Below are 20,129 nucleotides of genomic sequence, written 5' to 3' on the forward strand. Positions count from 1 at the left end.
TTAAGGCATTTATTTAAAATTTTACCCATGCATGCTCATTTTTGTCCAAATTTTTAGAGCTTGGTCAAATTACTATTTGAGGACCTTTAATTTATAATCCAACTCAAATTCATGCTAAAAGCTTCTAGGAATCAAGTTTTGCAACTTATTCAATTTAGTCCCTAAAACTAAATTGGGCATCTTAGGCATAGAATTTCTCCATGAAATTTTTACACAAGCATGCATCCTCATACTAGGCCTCATAATAATCATGAAATAATTATTTCTATTTCAGATATGTGGTCTCAAAACCACTATTCTGACTAGGCTCTAAGTCGGGATGTTATACATGATATCAGTACATATAACTAGTTCAGTATACATGCATACTATCATTATGCTCAATATATATAAATCAAACTGTCAGTTCACACAATTAGGGGTCTAAGTGATGCTTACTGACCCTACAGTAGGTTCACAGTCGACTTGGGTGACCCGTGCGACCTTAACAATCAATTCAGTGAAAATAGGCTCACATACCCATGTGGTCTGTCCGTGTGGGCCCACACAGCCCACATCTTCCTTGGCCGAATAGATCACACGGCCTGGCCTAAAATCCCACACGCTCGTGTAGACTACCTGTGTGGGCCCACATGCCTGTATGGTCCACACGGCCTAAATTAGTCTAGCCTGTGTGTCACACATGGCCTACCTAGCCATTACACGGCCGTGTCTTTCACGTACGGCCTGGCCTCATCGATCACATGCCTATGTTAGGGCACCCAGCCTACCACACGAGTGACTATATGTAACAGTTCGATTTTGACCCTAGTCGGAATAGTGGTTTCAGGACTAAAAATTTGAGTTTGAAAAATATTTTAATATTATTTTCTATGTCTGTGATATGTGAATTTATGTTTGTGAAATTTCTGTGATTTAATTTGTCCTTTTCTGTGCTTAATTATGAAAAATGATTAAATCGCGTAAAGTATAAAAGTTGAGTGCTAAAGGTTAAAGCACCTAATTGGCTTGGCTTTAAAATAAAGGTCCTTGCATGTCAAATTTACCATTTATATTAATGGTAGACAATGATGGACATTAGTGGTTGAACATTTGCTGATATATGCCAAGGGCAAAATGGAAAAATGATTATTAAAGTTATTAAATGAAAATAAACATGACAATAAAGCCATTTCATGCATGTATTGCCGAAAATACAAAGAAATAGAAAGAAGAAGACCATCCTAAGGTTCGGCCATTGATTTGGTTGATTAAGGTATGTACTTTGGTCCGTTTTTGATAATTTTTACGTTTCTGTGATCGTTGCTTCGTGTTCTTCAAGACCCATGTCTGAATTTCTCTTTCTATTAAAGATTTCATGAAATTCCATTGTTGATACCATGAGTTTTGTGATGTTTTTGAATGAATTATAAAGGCTTGGTAGATGGTTCATAAGTTTTATCTTTGAGTTTTTGATGAAATTAAGCTATTTGGGTTAAATTTTGAAAATGAGGTTTAGAAGGACTAAATTGTGAATTGAACATGTTGTATGGGCTTATATAGAAGCCATGAAAATTTGGCTAGCCCTTGTTGCAAAGAAATTTTGCATATTGGTGATTTTGAGAAAAATGGACTAAATTGTCAAAGTGTGAAAATGTAAGGGATAAAATGTAAAGTGCCCTAAATATGTGTATATGGATTAAATTGAATGAAATGAATGATTGTGTAACACCCCTCACCTGTATCCAACACCGGGATAGGGCTCGAGGCATTACCGAAACTTTACACTTTCAGTATACTAACTCGGGTCATAAAATTTCACTTGAATTTAAAACTTTTCAATCATGAATATCTCGTCCCTTGTATAGGCCTTCGAGACCTATTACATACCTAAAGGCAATGCGGGATAAATTCGAGCACGTTTGATGAACCTTACTCTCCTCAGAAAATTTTCCTTAATATAAAGGGTCACACGCCCGTGTAGATGGGCCGTGCGGACTCACACACCCGTGTGGCTTGAGACATGCCGATGCCCTTCAACCGTGGGCAACACTGACTTATTAACATGGTCATGGCACACACCCATGCTACCTACCCATGGATGACAGTGTCTTTTTAACAAGGCCATGGTACACGCTTGTGTGGCCTACCTGTGTACAACTTTGAGCTAAAATTTTAAGTGCATGGGACACACGGCCATAGCACACGCCCATGGGAGGGAACCGTGTGTGACACACGGCCTAGACACACTCTCGTGTGTCTAACCATGTGAACTCTAATAGGCTATTTTCCAAGCCTTTAGTCACCCCTTTCTACTACTTGTGCTTAGTGGTTACCAAATTCAAAGTAAAACACAATTATACACTTGTAAATAATCTTGATTAAACTAGATGTATGGAAACCTCATATCATTGGTTTCATACATGATAAGTTATTTTCCATTTAGTGTTTATGGGTTCCCATGTCATTTTAATTCTTCCAAAATTGGCTCGTTCATGTTACTCATTGCCAATTGGTAACGACCCATCACTTGTAAATAAAACCATGCATAAATTCGTAGGTCATAGCCTACTTCAATTGAGTCAATTTTCGTGGCCATATACAAAGAAATAAACATATTTTTACATGCCTTCATTTGGCAAATCAAATGACACATATAACAAAATACTCAAAAATACTATACATGCCATTGAACAAAACAAACAAAGTCTTTATACCAAAGCTTGTCTAGTTGATAGTGTGTTGACTCTCCAATCGTCTTCCAATCCTTTCGAGTTTTCGAGCTCTGTGAGATAGGGAAAAAGAGAGGGGTAAGCATTTACATGCTTAGTAAGCTCGAATAACCGGAAAGTAAACTTACCGAGTAATTAGCATACATCCATATTTAAATCATGAAATCATCAATTATGAAACGATTTCTTATCACATACACTCAATCAATGAGTCAGTTACATAACAAAGCATCATGTAATTTATGTAGATGAGCTCATCATTCATCATCTTATTGACATACATCATATTAATCCCGTTGAGTTTCTAGGAAATCTCAATGGAATACCCATTATCCGTCAATTCTTACGAATGATCATTTCACATATATGCACTCCCGCGAACCTCACATCTCATGGCAGGATTACCAGTCTAGGCTAAATCCCCCATATCATGAACTCATAAGGTGATGTCGGGATTACCAGTCCAGGCTAAATCCCTTATAGCGACAACCACCCTTAATGAGCTCGGATCTAAATTACCAGTCCAGGCTAAATTCAAATCCTAATCGGATTACCCTTCCGGGCTAAATCCATAATGCACACATATTCTTCGAGAGGCTTGATCATTCAAGGAACACCCGTCCGGGCTAGATCCTTTTCATGCTTGATAAACCGTAATTTATACATATTTTTACCCCATGCTTAACACATTTTATGGATGATTTACTATTAGAATTGGTGAATTCGATGCTCCTAATGCTTTAATTTCATGTTTTATACTTAGGAGAGCATAGGAGAGCAAAAGGAACGAGAAACGGGCCAAAAACGGAGAAAATAGGCCAAAGTACGAAATCAATACGGCCTGGACCTCCTCACACGGGCAAACCACTGTCAATTTGGCAGTTTCGAAGCACGATTCACACGGCCGTGTCCCTGCTGAGCCCAAGTTGAGTCCAATTCGGAAAAGGCTAATTTTGAGGGCTCTTAGGCATTCCAAAGCCTATAAATACACCCTAGAGGAGAAAGAAAAATGAGGCACAGAATAGGGAGTAAAGAATTACTCCAAGGAAGCCGATTGATCCATCTCAGAAGCCGAATTCATCGTCAAGACTGAAGATCTCTCCTCAATTTCCCCTTCATGAGTTTTGGGTTTTCTTTATGTTTTGTATTCTTTATTATTCTGAGATGTTTTCTTATTTAGTTATGAACTAAAACCCCTAAATACCTAAGGGGAATGAAACCTAAGACGAATTTGTTATTATTTTCTGAATTGTATGATAAATATTTAACTTGTTCTTAATTATGTAATTCTTGTTTTGACATCCCAGGATACTGATTCAAGATAAGCTCTTATTCAGAGGAGGAATAGACCCTGTCTAAGAGTACATTTGTCATAATTAAGCGGAGTTGATTGCGCACCTAGACATAGGGTGACAAGATTTTGCAAGGATTAGGGTGAAACCTAATAAGGGGATCCATAGATCGAGTTAATGCAACCCTAAAGTGTTAATTAGAGAAATGTCTCAATTATTCAATCTAGGGATTAGACGTTATTAGTCTTGAATAGGGATAATAACATAACTTAGGGATCTCTATGGAATAAGTTAAATGAATAAATCGTCTGATTTGGAGCCAGAATAACAAGTAAAGTCTAGGTGGATTTTTCCTTAGGTATTGTCTTATTTCAATCGATTTTCCCAAAAGCAATTTCCCAATTTCATTCTCTGTGAATTCTTAGTTTAGATAATTAGTTAGTTAAAACAAAACCTCTTTATTTTTAGGCTAGATAATAAGAAGACAGTCATTACTAGTACTTTTAGTTCCTTTGGGTTCGACAATTCGGTCTTGCTAAAACTATACTATTGTTCGATAGGTACAATTGCCTACATCGCGATAATAGTTAGTTTCAAGAACAATTAATTATAAATATTTAAAACCTATCATGAAATCACGTGATCAATACTTGAGATCACGGATTACCCGTCCGGGCTAAATCCTTACTGCAACACATGCAGGATCTCTTTACACATATCAATGAGGGTTTATCCATCGAATTCCCTTTGTCAACCTCATCCAAGACATTTTTCACATGTTACCATCAAATATGCATTTTTATGATATTTCATGCTAATAATAAATGCAATCATCATGCATTCATAAATCATTCAATTATGCATATTAGGGGTTTACTTTAAGTTATTCGAACTTACCTGGTATTCTTTTCGGAGTTGTGTTTCTGTTATTCCGAAATCTTGCGTTTATCTCGATCGACCTCCAGAATTTGTTTCTCGGGGTCTATAGCAACAAAATTAATTCTTTAATGCACTACATTATATATTTCAAGTTTAATATCTACCCCCGGTCCAAATGACCGTTTTGCCCCTAACCTTTCACATTTTTACGATTTAGTCTCTAGGCTCGTATAATGAAACACATGCTCTTTTTATCTTACCCAAGCCTACCAAACACTTTTCCTTCTTATGGTAGCCCACATTTTCCATATTTTTTCTCATTTCTACCACACATTTGCATCTTTTGCAAAATAGTTCCTATAAGGGTTTCTCATGAAAACCAATTAGGAAAAGATGTTTAATACACATTCATCTTTCATATTCCTCCATAATTCATCAAAATACAAGCAACTAGTGCATGGGTAAATTTTTAAACATGAACCCTAGCATGAAATATGGGTAGAAATGGAGAGAGTAAGCTACCAAGATTTCAAAAATACAAAGAACACTAAAAACGAGGCTTGGGAGCACTTACTATTGAGTTTGGAAAGCTTGAAACCCTAGTTATGGAGAGCATGAAAGTTTCGGCAGCTATGGAGAAGAAGATGAATGAATTTTGCTTTCTTTTTCCCTTTTATTTCATTTATTAGCAAATGACCAAAATGCCCTTCCTTAATAACCTTTCAAAATTTTTCATACATGCCCATTTTTGTCCAAAAACTTAGAATTTTGGAAATTCTCTCCAAGACCTTCTAATTCATAATCTAAAGCAATTTCATACAAATTGCTTTTAGAATCCAAGTTTTACAATTTATTCAATTTAGTCCCTAATTTCTAATTGGACATCTTATACTTAGAATTTCTTCATGAAACTTTAACACATGCATATATTCATATTCTAGGCCTTATAATAATCATCAAAATAGATATTTTGATGTCAAATTTTTGGTCCCAAAACCACCATTCCGACTAGGCCCTATTTCAAGATGTTACAGATTGAATGGTTAAATTTGTATTGTATTAAATCAAGAACAAAGAAAATCAGACTTAGATAAATCAGACTTAGATCGGGGAAAGTTCAAAATAGTTGAATAGATGACTCGTTTTATTCAAAATCTGTCCAAGGTAAGTCAAATTACAATTACGTGTTAAATTGAAATAAATTTTGCACATATAAACTGTAATCTGTATTGGATGGCCTTGAGTGCCTAATGAATATCTTTGGAGTAAAGTTTGACAATATGTTAATATCTGAAAAGCTCTGTATGTTTCTAAGAAAAGTTGACATCTGTCTGAGATATCATGTAAGACCGTGTCTGGGACATAGGACTCGATTGAGATTTACGTATAAGACCATGTCTGGGACATCGGCATCGTACTTGATTTCGTGTAAGACCCTGTCTGGGATAGAGGCATCGATATTGGATTACATGTAAGACCTCGTCCGGGATGTCGGCATTGTACTTGTTTATGAGCATCTATATCGTTTCTGACCCGTCTGATGATAGCATACGAAATCTGAGTTTAAGTATATGAAATGTATAACCTATGCAGGTATGTTTGTATTGTACTAAATTTCTTAATTTGAAAAACTCTGTCTCTGAGAAATATGTATGGAAATGAAGCATGACATATATGCAAACAAAGGAGCATGGTTAAGTTTATGAATTATTCTATGAAATGGTTATGAATCTATATGAGTGAATTGTATTTATATGCTTTAGTAGTTAGACCAATTGTATTTGGCTTACTAAGCTCTTTGTAGCTTACTCTATGTGTTTACTGTCTGTTTTACAGTTATTGTAGCTACTGAAGGCTCGGGGATAGTCGAGGATTGTCACCACACTATCGAACTCATTTTGGTACTCTTGAAAGTGTAAATATTTTAAAGTATGTCATGTATAGGCGAGAAGGTTTATGTATTAAGTTTTAAATTGTAAATATTGGTTATGCAATGAAAGTTGGCTATCAAATGGTATGCTTGTGTTAAGTTTTGGTATGGTTTGAATGAGTTTTGAACAATGATGAAATAGTTGTAATGAAGCATGTTTTGAGCATGAAATTGGCTGAATATTTTGTATGAATGTTGTTTAATTTGGCTTGTAGGAATGACCTATAAAGGGATGGCAAATTGGCTTAAACCAAGCCTACATTATGCCACACGGCCATAACACACGGGAGTGTTTGTTAGCTGTGGGCTTAAGTCAGTAGCTAGCTAAGAATCACACGGCCGTGGCACACGGGCGTGTCTGTTGGTCATGGAAATAAGTCAGTATATAAGCTCTATTTTGGCACGGCTGATTCACATGGGCGTGTCTGATGCTTATGTGGGGCACACAGCCTGGTCACACGGGCGTGTGACCTCTATAGAATTGAAAATTTTTAAAAGTTCTGAACTTTATGAATGTGTTCGGTTTAGTCCTGACTGTCTCTTAAAAGTACATTTTAGGTCTAGTAGACCATCTTAAGAGATGATTGCTTATGAAATGATGTTATATGATATCTGTGATTCTGAATTGGTTTGAAATGTTCTGTTTGTCTGGTAATTCCTCGTAACCCCGTTTTCTGCATTTTGGGGTACACACCTGTATCATTTTCAACGTAAAAGTAACTCCAAGCAATCCCAACCTAAAATTGATCAATATTTCACTTCATTAATCACTTAAACAATTGAATTAAACTAAACCCGAAACCGGGTATTCATCTATCGAATAAAAACCATTACCTTAGATCAAATAATGAAGTCTCTTTACCACCACGGCACTGATCGAATAAATTCAGCCCTTTAAGCTTTTCCAAACATAAAACGAATCCCATTAACCACTATCCATAACCCAAAACAAAAAAAGATACTTACCACACTTACTGATAACGCATGAAAAAGTGCCGAAGAACGAGACGAGAAACAATGATACTAGGGAAAAAAAACAAAAATGAAAACAATAATAAGAATGGGGAAAGAATTTGGCAGAGAACAGAGAAGAAGAGAAAGAAAGAAGAAGAAAAAAATGAAAAAGAAGAAGTTGAGGAGAAAATGAACAGGTTTTTTCTGCAGAGAAAGTTTTTGGGAAACTGTTTTACTCAAATCCCACCACCTACCTTATCTCAATCTCTTAATTTTCTCTCTCAACTCCCACTACACATCCACCACTCAGAATCCCAGTTCAGCACAACTCTGGCCGAACCTTAAGCAAAAATACTACTCCTTGCCATCGCAAAGAATCGAACACAAGCCCTCCAACATACCAACTCTCCACTTAACCACTAGACCAGCTGGCCCATTATGATATGGTTTCCAAACAATTAAATAAAAGCTTACTGAATAAGAGTGAGGCTTAACTTAGAAATTGAACTTGGGACCTCCCACATACACTTAGAACACTTAACCATTAAAGCAGACAGATATTTGTGTCAAAACACCACAGAATCAAAAATAAAAATTTTAGGGCGTTACACAAACTCCATGATAGCGGATCCGCTCACAAAAGGTTTACCACCCAAGGTCTTTCATGAGCACACTGCTCATATAGGTGCTACTTTGTTTGAGGATATCATGGTTTAGTGGGAGTTTATATTTTATTTGTTTTATGTTTGTTTTCATACATTTATGTATTTGGTTATTTTTTGATCAGAAATAAAGTATTTAGTTTATTCATTATATTTATTATTTTGATATTGACCTCACTTAAGTTTAAAGAGGACTAGTTGGAAATAGACATGTTTAGATCATATTGCATGTAATTTCCATGCTACACATCCATACTTGATCTATGTCATTTGGTTGTGTTAATATACGTGATCATGGATGGATTTAGTTACGATATATGTAACGAAAGTCGCCTTGGTTCTATGTTAACATAATTAATGGATGAGATTGTTCGGAATACCTTTTGGATATGATAGTAAAATTTTGAGCTCATAAGGTTATATAATGACATGTAATTATAAAGTAATTAGTATATATATGTGGTCCAAGTGGGAGATTGTTGGAAAATATGGACATCACATATATAATAAGGGTAATTACATGTTATTATTTACTATCATCATAGGTTAGCCCAAATTAAAGGTGATCTATACTCTAGTAATTGAATTCTAATCAAATTCTGATTAATGATGGGCTAATTAGAATTTGATTAGAACTAATATGCTAAGGTTATAAATATTAGGGTTACAGTCCTCAAATTATACACAATATATCTTTTTTAATAGTCCATCATTAGGAAAGAGAGAGCAGATATTCTCTGAAATTCTTGTGTGCTAATTTGGAAGATCAAATCCCCAAGATCCGATAAAATTTCAAGGAATTCATGGATTCAGGTACTCTTCCGTAGCTAATTTTGTTCTTGATTTATTCTTGATGATTTGACATGATAGGTCCTAATTTATTAAGTTTTATTTCAAATTTATTTTATAAATCTAACAATATATATTAGAAGTATATTTTGAAATTTATACACTTTCCATTTTCTTAATTTGTTTGGAATTACTTAGAAGTAATAAATGACAAGCTACGCATTGCTTTCTAATCAACTAACATTGTTAATTAAAAATACCAAATTATATAACCAAACAGTAGTGTAAATATCAAAGTAAATAAAGTATCAAAATTAGAAAAATAAAATAAATTCAAGGGTTAAATTAATATATAAGCCTAAGTTGAATGATTACTCCAACAATAAATAGTTCATTAAGACAATTAGTTGGAGGGGTTTCCACTATCAATATCTTTAGAATAATATTTCAATTTCGAATAAGTTAGATGCTTAACTCAACAACTAAAATTAAATGAAAAGTTGAAATAAATTTTTTTCAAAGTTAACTAAATAAATTATTATGCTTTTTTATATTTTGGTTTTAAGAAAATCCTATCATGTTCTCGGTCTAATAGATTTTTCGATTCCATCCCAACCAAAACATGACGTAAGAGTGTGTTAAAAAGAGAATGGAATGATTGATATCGGATAAAAAGCAGGGGATGGGAATAAATTTCAGTGATGTTAAAAGGAACTGGGGAAGGCATGTGATGCAAAGCTCCACACGCGGCTACTAAAGAAGCCACTAGTGAAAAAATGAAGTGGACTTGAAAGATCGAAGAAAGTTAAAACTTGGAAGAATGGGAGAATATTAATAATGGCACTATCTGCACAGTTACAGTTACAGTTACCTGAATATTTTTATGCATAATAATTTATTTGATCTTATATTTTATAATTTTTTTATTTATATTTTTTATTTTTAACTTTTAAATTTATATTATTTATTAATTTTTTTTAAAATAAATAATAAAAAAAGTTAATATTTGTTAACTTTATTAAGGTGACATGTACATGTATCGTCACGTTAGTATTTAATTAATTTTTAAAAAAATTAAAAATATTTTTTTATAATTCTTATACTTTTTAACAATTTTAACAATTTTTTAAATAAATTTTTTAATTTTTTAATTTTTTTACATTTAAAAAATTAATTAATTATTGATGTGACATCTATGAGTCTATTCATGTATTAAATCAATAAATTTAACAAACGTTAATTTTTTCATCAATTTTAAGTGATTTAACAAACAAAATATAAATGGTAATCAACTCATTTGTTTGGTTGAACATAATAGTTATTCAATAGAATGACTATTAATTTCCTATTACTTGTCTTTTCGTAATAGCTATTCTTTGATATCATCAAAGAAATAATTATTCCATGCAACATTGAATAACAAAAAAAAAATTTAAATTAGTCTTTTAAAACTTGGACTTAAAAAATATAAAAATAAAATCTTTGAAATATTTGGATGTAATTTAATATAAAATAATTAATTTCAAAATATAATTTAATGTAAAACTAAAAAATATTTTTAATATAATTTAAAATAAAAATAATTATATCAAAAATATTATTAAATTATATTTAATAATAATTATATTAAAATATGATTAAATTATTTTTTATTAAATTATTTTTAATAATAATCCGTTTAAAATTTAATAACAATAATAATAATTATTTACCTAAAAAGATTCTACTAAAGGTAATCTAGTTATTTTAATATTTTTTCCTTGTGCTATTACAACATAATTCCATTCAACCAAACACAATAATATAATATAATTCTATTTCATTTTATTCAACCAAACTGTTAAATTATTAATTATAACTCTATTTTATTACAACGAATTAATCGTAGTGTTAATTTAATCATAATTCAAATAATTTATGTATCTACTTTTATAAAATGATATTAATATTTTTAAGATTAGAATACCAACTTCGGCAAGACATTTTAGAAAAACAATTGAGTGCCAATTTGCACATCCTTGTTGCACCTCACTTGGATTACCGTGTAACTTGACATATTTATTGGTATTTTTTTATTGAAAAAAAAATCAATCAAGTAAAGATTCCTAAAAGATTTTGGGTGTGATTAAATTTCTTTAAATGAAGAGATCTTGTTTCTTTTTATTGAATGTCTACTCCAACACAATTCAAGGACATTCAAATTCACACTGATTGGACTTGCAAGCTGACAATGTCGTTTAAAGAATGCTTATTTAATTGATGAGAGAGAGTATTTGTCCATTGCGAAAACTTATTTATAGTGCAAAATCATTGTAAACAAACTGTTATTCATATTCAGTTTGCAATTGTAACTAAGATTTTAAGCTTTCAACAGGGAAATTTTAGCGAGGAGAGTGATTTAAGGTTGCAACTTGGAGAGTGAATTGAATCTAAATTATATACTGAACAATAAATTAATATTGAACCTACATTTATTTTTACATTATTCCGTTTTTTCATTTCAAAGAAAACTATAATCATTTCTGAATATTTCTCATTTTTTTTTCTATTCATTCTGTTCATTTTTATTCAAATACGCAATTTATTTTTGGTTTTAATGATCAGCTAATGGACCGATTGGACGTATGTGGTTAAAGCTCAAATGATGTATAATTAAGTTTTGACTTTTCGCTTTTTAATTATAAATTCAATTAGTCACGAAGTCATTCCACTATAGTATCGTACTAAGCTCTCCCCAACGACATACTATTACAAAAGCAACTAATCAGTGCTTATCTAATGACCTTGTCATAAGTGTGTTACCCTCATAGGATATCATTGATCTCTTTATATAGCATCCGTTCTCCTAATATGATTCTATTTTATCTCACAGTAATCATTACATCTTTTTTCATGAAAAGTTAATCACTATCAAATAGTGATCAAGTCATCCATCACAAAGACAAATGACCTGTTGCCATCTTTACTTTTCATCAACCATGTAATGCCAATGAGAGGATATCATTTAATCATGTTTTGGGCTATGAATTACACTGTTGTGAACTACACTACATATTATAGAAGTCGTACACCCAACGCACTAGCTTTCAATTCCTTATCTATTTGAACCCAGGCTTTTACTTACATCAAAGTGTACGAATCAAGCATTCATAGTTCGTAATCCACTCAGGATTTTGGTATGCCACACTATAAACGTTAGAAGTGAATAAATCCATAAACGGATTCAGGATCTATTTTGTTTGGGTCCTGTTCGATATACTATGTTAAACTAAGCTTTATTTGATAATATGTTTTGATATAACAAATTAAAGTGTTTCTGAATAAAATTGAAAGTTGAACAAAATTGGGTAAAATTGATAAAATCATGTTAAAATGGTTTCAATTGAGTTAAACATTTTCAATCATGTTAAAAATGTATTTGAGCAAGTCAGTATTGCTTCAAGACAAAAAGTATCAATACTTTTTGACCAAGTATTGATTGTTTTCAAGATATTGATACCTATTCTAAAATAGATACTAAATTGACATTCTATTTTCAATTTTCACAAAAAAGTATCGATACATTTACAAAAAGTATCGATACCTTTTACCAAGTATCAATAAATTGCCTTTGGTGTCTTTGTGAACTAAATTTAATGGTCACTGAATCTGGTATTAAATGCTAATAGTATCAATACTCGTAGAAAAAGTATCGATACCTTTTATTGCAGGTGAATTTCATGATCTGGTATTTTAATCCCTAACTACTCTATTCATGTTTCTAACAACCCTAACGGTTAGAAATGTATTAGAGGGTATAAATAACATCTTCCAAAGGTCTTACAATAACAAGAGAGATTAATAAGCTTAAAGATCAATAAATACAACCTTAGTGCTTAATTCTTTCATACTTTTCTTGTACACACTTAAGAACATTCATTGTTATTCTGTAGCTCAAGTGTTCTTGTAACACCCTTAACCCCTCTCCATAATCGGATTCTGGTCATGAACATTACTAACAAATCAAAACATTTAATTACATCATAAGCAATGGTGCAAGCTAACTATTATCATGCTATACAATTGAATAATGAATCATGCTATACAATGCTAAACTTGGTATTTCACTGTTTACACTATTATCACTATTTATTCTCTCTTGAAAGCTAGAAGTTTGCTACATAACAAGACTATTCCAATTATGAGTATCAGAGTATTGGACCATACTTCGACTACTACCTTCAATGATATTAATAGAATGACCTACTTCACCTAGCTTAAGTTTGCTATATCATTCCAAATTAGAGTAAAAATTACTATTGCAGTAATTAATATGAGTCTACGAGACCCTAAAAATAGTCTAAAAATAAACATGGACTAGTTTGAAACAATTTTAAAAGTTTAAGGAAATTTCAAAAAAAACCTAAAAATAGGGGTCACACGGCCGTCTGGAATGCTCAAAAGTGTGTGACATTCGAAGTAGGGACACACGGCAGTGTCCCGGCCATTGTCTCTGCCCGTGTAACTCACTGACTTGGGTCACACGGCCGTGTCGCAGGTCGTGTGTACCTAAATGCACCTTAAAACTCAAGTTTACCAAATCATGCTTACTTGACACAAAGCAACCCAATTACTAGCTATTTAATCTATTCAAAACACAATTAAACATGCTCAAAACATTTTTAAACATCCAACTTAAGTTTCTAACCAATGTACCTTCATTGGTACCACATTTTATATCTTCAAACATATTAACAAAGAATCAACCATTCAAAACCTTCATTCATACCAAATTTGCCATAATTAGACTAACACTTAGCTATTTAGGTTACCAAACTTTAAGCTAAACACATAGCTAACATTAAGCTAAGCTATCATACCAAACATAGCCTCAACCACAACCATATATACAAATAACCATTATTTCGCCTCAACCACAACCATATATACAAATAACCATTATTTCACTTGAAAACCAAAATGTCATCACATTATAAACAACATCAAACAAATGACCTCCTATGTACATGCCATTACAAAATAGAACATCACTACACTTGAGTCCGGGATTGTTGTTGGATGTTGAGTCATCAATAAACTGAAATGTACCTAACCTACGCACGGGAAACAAAATCATACGTTGAGTATAACTCAATGGTATTTCTATAATCCGAACAATTTAAACTTTATATGAGTAATTAAAATGTAAGAATGCAACAAGTAAGGTTATGAACATATGTTTCAATTCAATAATATAAATTTTCTCATTCTTTATTCACATCTAGTAGATTCTACATGTTCTAGTACATGACAATGGCATTTCATATAGCGTTTGATAATTTCTACTCACGCAATGGCATGATTCATCTTTTTTTTCAATACATGAATTCATTATATAAATTTTATCATTTAATTTCCCTTATTAAGACGACTTGACTCGGATGGATACACGAATCCAACCAACAAACCAATTTGGCACCCAGTGTCTCATCAGATAAATTTGAAGTAATAATTGCACCCAGCGCTATACAAGTTGACATCTAGTGTTTCATTGGTTAAACCGAAACAAATTGGCACCCAATGTTCCAATTTGATAACAACTATAATTTCTTAATACACATATTCATAAGAATACCACATTTCTCAATACACATAATTTGTTTATTGTAATCATCAATTGATTCAATCTAGCCCAAAGTGCAAGAGTTCTAACCTCAATTACTTACCATATGCAAACAATTCAAAATGCAATAATTTGTAATTTAATTTAGATTATAGAAACACAAACTGTATATTCCGAGCTACTCGATGTTGATTATGTCTTTCCGCTTCTTACTCGAGGATTTTGGAACGATGTTCGCTACGGAATAAAAAAATTAAAATAGATTAATAATACACAACTCAACTTTTATTAAATTTCAAAATTTATACCATTTTTGGTTAATCTTCAATTTAGTTCTTAAACCGAGACTAATTTTAATCTCCATATTTAACCTCAAAATTTTATACTAATTTCACTCTAAGCTAAATTTACCTCTCTATTTTCAATTATACCCCTTAATTTTGAAAATTTCACAATTTAGTCCCTACTATTCAAAATCAACAATTATCTTCACTATTTAGTCCTTTTCCACTTCTAACTTTAAAATCTATTGATTTAATCCCAAAAACTCTAATTAACCAACAATGGTAACATCTTCAATCTTGAACGATACTAAAAATTGTAACATGGGTCGACTAGCTCTTGGTACTGGGATTTCAAAAACATAAAAATTATGAGAAAATAAATTAATTGACTAACTAATTAAAGTTTGAATGCTTGAAAACTCATAGTTGCCATTGGTTTTATTCTCCCTACCTTACAATCGGTTTTGCATGTAAAAGAGAATAAAAGTTTTACTAATGGAACACGCTTATTACAAATTTCTTTCACCTTACGAGCTAAGATTTCAACCGATTACTCTTTATAGGACAAATTAGGTTGAATTTCCATATCTTTCGCCAAAATAATGTGAGACCAATTTGATCGATAACTCCTAAGCATCGACACATGAAAGACACCGTGCACTTTCTGGAATTCTTCAAGTAATGCTAACCGATAAGCAACGGGTCCAACTCTTTCTGTGATTTCATATGTCCCAATAAAACAAGGACTCAACTTTTCTTTTCGACAAAATTGTAGTACTTTCTTCCAAGGTGAAACTTATAGAAATACTTTGTCGCTAATAGAAAACTCAATATCTCAATGTTTCAAATCTGCGTACGATTTCTATCTATCAAAGGCTGTTTTCAATCTATCTTAGATTATCTTAACAATATCTTCCATTTCTTAAATCAATTCTGGGCTAGCAACTTTTCTTTCACACAATTCCATCCAGTCAACAACCTACAACCATATAAGGCTTCATATAAAGCTATTTGAATACTCGATTGGAAACTATTATTGTATACGAATTCGACTAAATGTAAATAACGTTCCCAACCTAATTTAAAATCAATTACATAAGTGTGAAACATATCTTTCAAAATTTGGATAACACATTCAGATTGTCCGTCTACCTACGGGTGAAAGGCTATACTAAAATTGAGTCTCGTACCAAGAGATTCATGCAACTGTTTCTAAAATCTTGAAGTGAATCACGGATCTCGATCATAGATAATCAACATAGGAACACCATGCAATCTAACAATTTCTTGAATGTAAACTTCAGCAAGCTTTTGAAGTGACTAATTAGTTTTAACTGTAATAAATGAGTCGATTTCATAAGTCAATCAGTGATCACCCATAAAACATTTTTCTTACTTAAAGATAAAGGTAAACCCATTATAAAATCCATCGTTATGCATTCCCATTTCCACTCAAGAAGAGAAATAGGTTGAAGTAATCCTGTGGGAACCTGATTTTCGGCCTTAACTTGGCACCAATACAATTCTTGCAGATAGCGATTATTTTTGTTCCTCCAGGATGTAAGGTAAAAGGGCTACCATGAGCTTCGCGAAGTATCAACTCTTTTAATTTTGCAACATTTGGTACACAAGTTTGATCACGAAACCTCAAACAATCACAATCGTCAATGCTAAAATTTTCTATTGTGCCATTTTGAACCATGTCTCTTTTCTTCACTAACTTGGCATTATCTAACTGCGCTACTTTGATCTGATCAAACAACACTGATTTGATTTTCAACCCAGCTATCAAGGTTCCATCATTATTGATACTAAGGTGAGCAAACATTGCTCGCAATTCAACTACTGTCTTTTTACTCAATGCATCGGCTACGACATTAGCTTTACTAGGATGGAAATCAATAACACAATTATAATATTTTAGAAGCTTAACCCAACGATGCTGTCTCAAATTCAACTCTTTTTGAGTTAAGAGATATTTAAGACTCTTATGATTGATATAAATGTGACACTTTTCACCTTAAAGATAGTGTCTCAAAATCTTCAAAGCAAAGGCTACAGTAGCTAACTTTAAGTCGTGCGTTGAATAATTACTTTTATGCATTTTTAGTTGACGAGAAGCATACGCGATCACTTTCCCGTCTTGCATCAAAACACACCCAAGACCATTCAATGAAGCATCACTATAGACCATAAAATCATTTCCTGGTTTCAATGAAGTTAAAATCGATGCTTTAGTCAACATCTGTTTTAATTCCTCAAAACTTTCTTGGCATTGATTGCTCCAAACGAACTAAATGTTCTTTTGCAACAACTTTGTCATCGGGAAAGCTATCTTCAAAAATCCATTTACGAATCTTCGGTAATAACTAGCTAATCCAAGGAAACTATGAATGTCTAACACATTCTCGTTGCTTTCCACTAAACAATGGTGTGACACCCTAAACCCGATCGGGACCGACTGGCCCGAACTCGAAGCGTTACATTAGCTACCTAAGTGACTCTTTGGCTAACGACCACCCAAGACACACCCCAACCTTATAAAACCTCAATCTTATCTAATTATTAGTTATTTATTAATGCGGAATCAAATTATGAGCCAATTTTAAACTTTCTTAGGTAATTTAACTTAAGGGCATTTTTGTCATTTAACCACCCATGGTAAAACTAACCCGATTTTAGATCTAAATGTTTATCAACCTTCTTTTAGTTGTAATTATGCAAGCCTAAAAATTTAAGCTTAAATCGAGCTCTTTTGCTATGTCTAATTCAAGTTTTACTATTATGGACTAAATTGTAACAAGTACAAACTATAAGGACCTATTCCGAGTTACAAATCAAGTGTGTTTTTATCGAGTTTTACCCATCACAAGATTAATCATAAAATTTTACCAAGATTATTTATCATCTAGGGCTATAATTAGACTAATCAATTTTTAAGATTAGATCGTAACTTTAACAAATTAGAATACCAATTTAAAAAGATAAAAAATCAAATCCCTAAAAACCCACACAGCCGTACCCCCCAGGTTGTGTGTCATTGAATGCCGGTGTTCATGTCGTGAAAAAATTTTAGGCAGATTGTACACTCCTGTGTGTGATAGCTCTAGTTTCCACACGTCTGTGTCACATACCCACACGTCCGTGTGAAAACCACTACACCTATTTTTGTAAAAAACTTGTTTTAAAACCCGATTTTGCATATTTTAACGATCAATTAAACTTGATTTAACTACGATTAATTAACATATATATACACAACTTCAATTGAATTTATTAACATTAATTAAGCCTTAATTAAATAGAATTAAGCAATTAATTTCATGCACATTAAACAACGAATAAATCAAACAAGTGGTGTACCTTAGTTGCTAGTGAACCACTTCATGGAAGCTTCATTTAAACAATCGTTAGTATAAATTTCATGCTTCACACATCGTGTTATCAATCACCTTGTTATCAAGCAATAATACACCATAAATAAATCAATAATTAAACTCAAACATGTCTCAAAATTATTATAAAACCATTCAAAATAAATGCCCAATGTCCAATGTCCATTTACAACAAAAAATCAAACTAATTCCCGTGAGTTCCACAATGCCCGACTACAGTCTCTAAAATGTGTAATAGAGTCTTTACCAAGCCTAATTCTCTTGGAACTCTCTTGCTTGGGTCTTCAGCTTCTCAATCTCAATAATTATCTGTACAAATGTAAGGGTGTGACCTTTAAAAAGCTCAGTGAATGTTAATAAAAATTACAAGTAAATTAACATCCAATTCATGCTTAATTCACAACCAATTATCAACCAAAATAATGAAATTTATCAATTAAATTTACATAATACCAAAAATCATTTATTCATGTCATTCAATCAATAATTGATATAGCAACAATCACAAAAAATATATATATATTGGCATACACTTCTCAAGCTTAATCGGTGATCATGCATCAGATAAACGGATCTCCGAACTCCCATAAATATCAAATACAGTCCACTGAGTTGAGTGGGCCGAAGCATGCGCTCCCTTATAACTCCTCAAATAACCCATTGAGTAGAGACTCATGCTCAACAATCCCTTACTCTAACAAATCAGTCCACCTAGAGCCATATGCTCACAATGTCACAAATAAAAGTGAGTACCCACAAATCCTATGACATACCAACTATATCTAATGAATCCACCATGCATGTTGCAAATATATTTAATCAAACATAGCATATAAATCAATCATTGATGTGCTCAACTTAATGTGACAAAATGATTACGTATAACTTGTAACATAACCATTTAGCATCCATTTAAATCAAGTAATTCATTTTCCAATTTCCCATATTCAATTACCAATTGTAACACCAATATATCATGATAAAAATTTTTAGTTCACATGTTTTAAATTCATCCTTAAAGTTAATCTAACTAAATAGCACAACACCACTCAAAAATTCACTTACCATTTTTTTTTCAATACAAATTCAATTTTTGCACATTTAATACCAATTTTGCAAAATCAACCATTCATCCATAATTAATTAATTGAAATCATTGAACAAGCTAGTATTTAAACAGAATTGAGAGTCAATTTACCAAATCACCCTTAGAAACACTCACCACACAAATTTATTGTACCACAACAAGTGATCAACTAGGCAATTTCAAGCTTCAATTCTAGTTATCTCAGTCCTTTTCAAGATTCAGAGCTTTAACAGAGGTAAAGTAGACATTACCACCTTTCCAAAGCTATATTAAACACAATTAATTAACTATGCTAATCAAAATTCACTTTCAAAGATACCTTATCGGATTTGTAACATCAAGTTGAAAACTCAATTCCTCACAAAATCGACCTCTCCAGCCCTCCTAATCACTTCCAAACATCAATGCTAAACCAAATACACATAAACTAAGCATCAATTTCACATTTAAATCAAATTTACAGAAATCCAGAAAATTAATTCAAGAAGATGATGAAATTCGAATTTCTTCAAATTACCTCACAAATCATGTTTAATCTTGACAA

The sequence above is a fragment of the Gossypium hirsutum genome, chromosome A01 (assembly GCF_007990345.1).
Source record: "Gossypium hirsutum isolate 1008001.06 chromosome A01, Gossypium_hirsutum_v2.1, whole genome shotgun sequence".
NCBI lineage: Eukaryota > Viridiplantae > Streptophyta > Magnoliopsida > Malvales > Malvaceae > Gossypium > Gossypium hirsutum.